The sequence below is a fragment of the Podarcis raffonei genome, chromosome 13 (genome assembly GCF_027172205.1).
Source record: "Podarcis raffonei isolate rPodRaf1 chromosome 13, rPodRaf1.pri, whole genome shotgun sequence".
Taxonomy (NCBI): Eukaryota; Metazoa; Chordata; class Lepidosauria; order Squamata; family Lacertidae; genus Podarcis; species Podarcis raffonei.
The window spans coordinates 9,200,113-9,205,233 of record NC_070614.1 but is presented as its reverse complement, the minus strand read 5'-3'; the positions used below and the strand labels follow the sequence as shown (position 1 = coordinate 9,205,233).

Here is a 5,121-nt window from a genome sequence, read left to right as displayed (position 1 = left end):
GGAAAGAAAGATTAAACAGCAAATACCTGGGTTATATATGGCAAAGAACAAGAACATTCAATCTAAAACGTCCCCTTTCTATAGACTTTTTAATGTTTACAGTTCCACAGCTGCAGATGTGAAACAGTAATTGCCCTGAATAGAGATATTTCCCAATTTTTTTAAAAAAATACCCACTTACAAGACATTTGTACTGACAGTAAACACAGAACAAAAGTAATATATTTAAGCATTTAATGTGCCTTGTTTTCATCAGGGTAAGTGAGACATTGTGTGTATCAAAACTAGTGCTGTACAACTACTGTTTATATGGTTTACTTGAACCCACAGGGACACAGGTAAGAAATATTTTCATGAACAGAAGGATGGAGGATGTGCGCATTATAAGAAACCAAGTTTGTGTTCTACCAAAAGATGAGGATCTCCCATTCCTTCACTCTGTGCCGGGTCGTTCAGAATATCCTCAAAACCAATGCAGTCACAGTTGCCTTTCCAGATATCCAGGGACAAGTTCGCACTAGGAAGGAAAGGAAGACGCTGGAGCAGCTTCACTGCTTGGAATCCCATCTGCAGCTTCAGCGGTGCATGCAGCCCCGGAATGTTTCTCAGAGTAGAAAAATTCATCTTATCTTGATTTAGCAACAACAACAACAACAAAATTATCCGGTGTGTCCAGAGGATGAACAGGGAAAAGTTCGCTCTTCACATTTGTAAAGCCTCTATTTGTAAAGCCTCTATCACATCACAGCTTTCAAATGCTTCAGCAGCTGAAAAATCAGAAACCGGAATACAGTCCTTCAGCTGAGATCCATCCGCTCTGGAATTCGTCAAGCTGTGGAATCCTCAAGCTGTGGTTTTTTTATAAAAAAAGAAGGGGGGAAAGGACAGTGGTCAAAGACAATGGGAGATGTAGTGAAGCAACCCCTGTAGAAAGGCCCCCCAGCCTTCTCCCCGCCCCATGCAAAGGCACCCTTCCTCTTACCTGGTCTTTTGGGGGGAGGCTTGGGCAGCAGCCACAGCGGTGCACGATCGAGATCCTGCAAGAAAGAAGGGATCTTTGAAGCACTGCTTCTTGGGCTCGAATCCTGTTGGCTGCTTTCGCAGTGGCATCTGGGTGGCCCCTGGGAGAAGAGGAGGCTGGACCAGATGGCCCCTTGGCCTGATCCCGCAGGCCCTTCTAGTGTGTTTCCTAAGGCCCCCCTCCTCCCCCCTGTCCCATTACCTCAGGGGCGAGAGGCCGTAGTCTGGGCTCCAGTCCCTCCAGGAATGCGGGGGTTCCACGGCTGAACTTCTCCCTCGCTGCAAAACAAACGGAGACATCATCAGGCGCCTGTCTCCCAGCCACGCTAGTCCCAGTCTGGGGCAGGAGGGTGGGGGACCTGGGAAGGGGCATTTCCTCCTACCTGATCTTATCAGGGCTCCCCACTTCTCCACCGTAGCACAGAAGCAACAGCCAAAGTCTCCTCCCTCTCAGAAATCACCTGAGAAGCTATTTTAATGGGAGGAAACTTTGGCTGCTGCTTCTGTGCCAAACCGGGCCGGGATGGAGCCATGCCCATACGGAGAAGGGGCAGTGGGGATGCGCCGCGAGGGACGACAGCCGGGAACCGCCGGGATGTTGTTCGGTTCTTCATTCCAGGAGCTGGCGCTGGAGCCTCATCCCTGGAGGCGTGGCCCTGTGGAGGAAGAAGGACACCACATGAGAATGGAAGCCACAGGTGGGGAGTGTGTTTCTAGGACTCCCAAAACATGTTCCACAAAGATCCCTTCATTCCCTCTGCCCTCGTACCTGATGTTCGCCACGTCTCTCCAGGGATTTGGCCAAAACAAAATAGGTGTTGGGGAAAGGCTCCCACACTGCAAAGAAAAAAGAAACATGAGCAGGCGCCTGGCTCCCTGCCATGCTAGCCCCAGTCTGGGGCATAAGGGTGGGGGACAAGGGAAGAAAGCATTCCTAAAATATGGGGCACTCGGTTGGCATTTCCACTTACCTGAGCTGGGAGCCTTTCCCCCTTTGTTCTGGCCGGCCTCTCGCCTAAGGAAGAAACAAGCTCAGTTAGTCTGATTGGTTGGAGGAGTTCCAAATAAATATATAGGTAATAACAGGTATCTCTTTTATTCTAAGGTTCGTTATGGTAACTGAGACCACCAGCTGAGGTTGGCTAGAACCTCAGGAAGGACATTTGCATGGGATACAGAAATTAGAGAATAAGATGGGCTAAGAAGGCAAGAGAGCCACTTCTTCCCCTGGTCCAGTTCCACACACCATGTCTGCTTCTGACTGAAGGAAGGAATGACTGGGGGGTGGGGAATTCTGGGATTGATCTCCACCAGAGCCAGATTACCCAATGGACAGAGCAGGCACCAGCCTATGGGCCAGGCAACAACGGATCAGAATAAATACTGTTTGTTTTATAAAAGGTAAAGGTACCCCTGCCCGTACGGGCCAGTCTTGACAGACTCTGGGGTTGTGCGCCCATCTCACTCAAGAGGCCGGGGGCCAGCGCTGTCCGGAGACACTTCCGGGTCACGTGGCCAGCGTGACAAAGCTGCTCTGGCGAGCCAGCGCAGCACACGGAACGCCGTTTACCTTCCCGCTAGTAAGGGGTCCCTATTTATCTACTTGCACCCGGGGGTGCTTTCAAACTGCTAGGTTGGCAGGCGCTGGGATCGAGCAACGGGAGCGCACCCCGCCGCGGGGATTCGAACCACCGACCTTTCGATCGGCAAGCCCTAGGTGCTGAGGCTTTTACCCACAGCGCCACCCGTGTCCCACTGTTTGTTTTAGCTATTAATTATTGTTGGTTGGTAAAATAAAAAATGTATCAGGATATGGTTTGCGAGGAGCCCAGGGCTATTTTGACTGCCTAGGGGCCTCCACAGGTTTCAACCTGGAACTGTGCCCAATCAAGGGCCAACTTTGGGCTCTCATATGTCAAGGGCCTCCTGTACGCAGAGCCGTAGCTGGGTGATCTTGCACCCCTGGAGAACCGTCCAAATCGCACCCCCTAAAGGTAAAGGGACCCCTGACCATTAGGTCCAGTCGTGACCGACTCTGGGGTTGGCTGGCTCATCTCGCTTTACTGGCCGAGGGAGCCGGCGTACAGCTTCCGGGTCATGTGGCCAGCATGACTAAGCCACTTCTGGCGAACCAGAGCAGCGCACGGAAACGCCGTTTACCTTGCCACCATGCCCATACATATTTATCTACTTGCACTTTGACGTGCTTTCAGATTGCTAGGTTGGCAGGAGCTGGGACCGAACAAAGGGAGTTCACCCTGTCGCGGGGATTCGAACTGCCGACCTTCTGATCGGCAAGTCCTAGGCTCTGTGGTTTAACTCACAGCGCCACCCGCGTCCCTGTCACGCGCCCTAGCCACAGACAAATGAGCTCTTCTTTCTGCCTCTCCTCCAACCCTCCACCCATTCAATTCACCCTCTATTAAAAACCTTTTCTTATGAGGCAATAATCAATATTTTTATTTATAGACAAATTATGGACATATTTCTAGCCGATTTTGCACTCACCTGCAGGGGCCCACCTCACCACCCACTAGCTACGGCCCTGCCTGTACAACCCTACAGCTTGGCACCCTTCCCTCTTGTTCTTCCGCATTCCTTGGGCCCCCTCTGCCGTGTGGGGCCCAGTGTGAGCACACCGGCCGTGTCATCCTCAGACTGCCCCACCCCTGCCACAGAAGGGCACAGCATACCTGCAGATGTTGGTTTGGGACGTGGCAAATCAAACAAACCTTTATTGCATTAGCATACAGCCATAGCAGGATAAGACAAAAATGCTAGAGAGAAGCAACCTGATAAAACAGAATTCAAACGATATTACTGGCATTGTGACATTTAAATTACCCTAAAACAATAATGTAAAAATTTAGTTGCCAGCGCCGGGAATCTAAAATGCAGATGTATATAAAACATATAATGGCCCCAAAATAGGCTCGGCACATTAGGTTAAAAAGGTAATACAAAGAATTAAAACAGGTCCAGCTCTGGGACACACTACCCAGTCAGTGTAGCCCTAAGTTTCAAAGCCTGCACTATAAAGATTGCCACCCCACGTGAAATTTGGGGATTTGCGTCCACCAGAAGGAATTTCAAACAGTCTTCCTTAGATGTGATGGTGGGCGGGATCAAGAGGAGGAGCTTAGTTCTTATTAGCTCATAAATAGGGCAGTAGAAAAAGAAGTGTATGAAGTCCTCTACTTCATTCATTGTGCATGGACATAGACGCTGAGTAATGGGGGTCTTAAAGTAAATCCCCTGCAAGAAGGCCGTGGGTATAGAATGGAAACGGGACGTGGCACCGCTGGGCTGCTGCTTGGCCGGAGCCCTGACCGGCGCTTCTAAACCACAGCCCTGCAAAGGAAGAGGACATTTTACTCTCCTGCCATAGGCATCCACTCGACGGGACAGGGGTCCCGTGGGCCCTCCCCAAAGATTTTCTTTCCCCCCCCCAAAAAAAATGTTTTATTAATTTCCCCCCAAAAATTAAACAAACATAAATCTCAACCGTATTTAAACCAAACTTAGTAACATTGTTAAGTGACTTCCTCGTATCCCCCTGGTTGAATTTCCGTGTATATCATTTTAACAGTTTTCCAAAACCTATATTCTTAAAAACTTAACTTAATCACTTAACACCTTTCTTTCTTTACAATTCAGCATTAAACATATTAATTCATCACATTATGTATTTAAATACTAAGGCTATCTGGTATTTGCAAGCTTTCCCAATTATTTTCTTCCGGGGCACATTTTCTTCTGGGGCAGTTCGCCCTCCATATTGTCTCTCCCCCCAGCCACATCAGGGGACGGCCAGCCAGCGGAGGGACCTAGGGGGGCAGGTGGGAGGGTGAAGGCCGCTCCCTGCAAGGCCCTTTCCACCTGGCCTGAGGGGCGAGGACCAGCCCCACCAGCCAGCCCTACTGAAGTGGCTCCTCCTGAGGCCAGAGGAACATCGCCCAGCTATGTTTTATTGATTTATTATGCTGTAAACCGCTTGGAGATTTTTATTAAAAATATAAAGCGGTATAGAAATATAAATAAATAAATAAATATGTGGGAAATGGAATTAACATACCACGACTTCTAGTTTCCCACGGCGCC

General features: G+C 49.5%; 1 long non-coding RNA gene and 1 pseudogene across 1 annotated transcript; both read right to left on the bottom strand.

Annotated features, from left to right (window-relative positions):
- Window positions 1–220: 220 nt before the first annotated feature.
- On the bottom strand, window positions 221–843 carry LOC128400286 (proteasome maturation protein-like; annotated as a pseudogene).
- Window positions 844–1,466: 623 nt separating this feature from the next.
- LOC128400675 (uncharacterized) lies at window positions 1,467–2,346 on the bottom strand. Its single transcript, XR_008327356.1, has 3 exons — window positions 1,992–2,346; window positions 1,790–1,857; window positions 1,467–1,676 (listed from the first exon to the last, which is right to left on the bottom strand). It is a non-coding gene; the product is annotated as an uncharacterized LOC128400675 (long non-coding RNA).
- Between the last annotated feature and the right edge of the window lie 2,775 nt (window positions 2,347–5,121).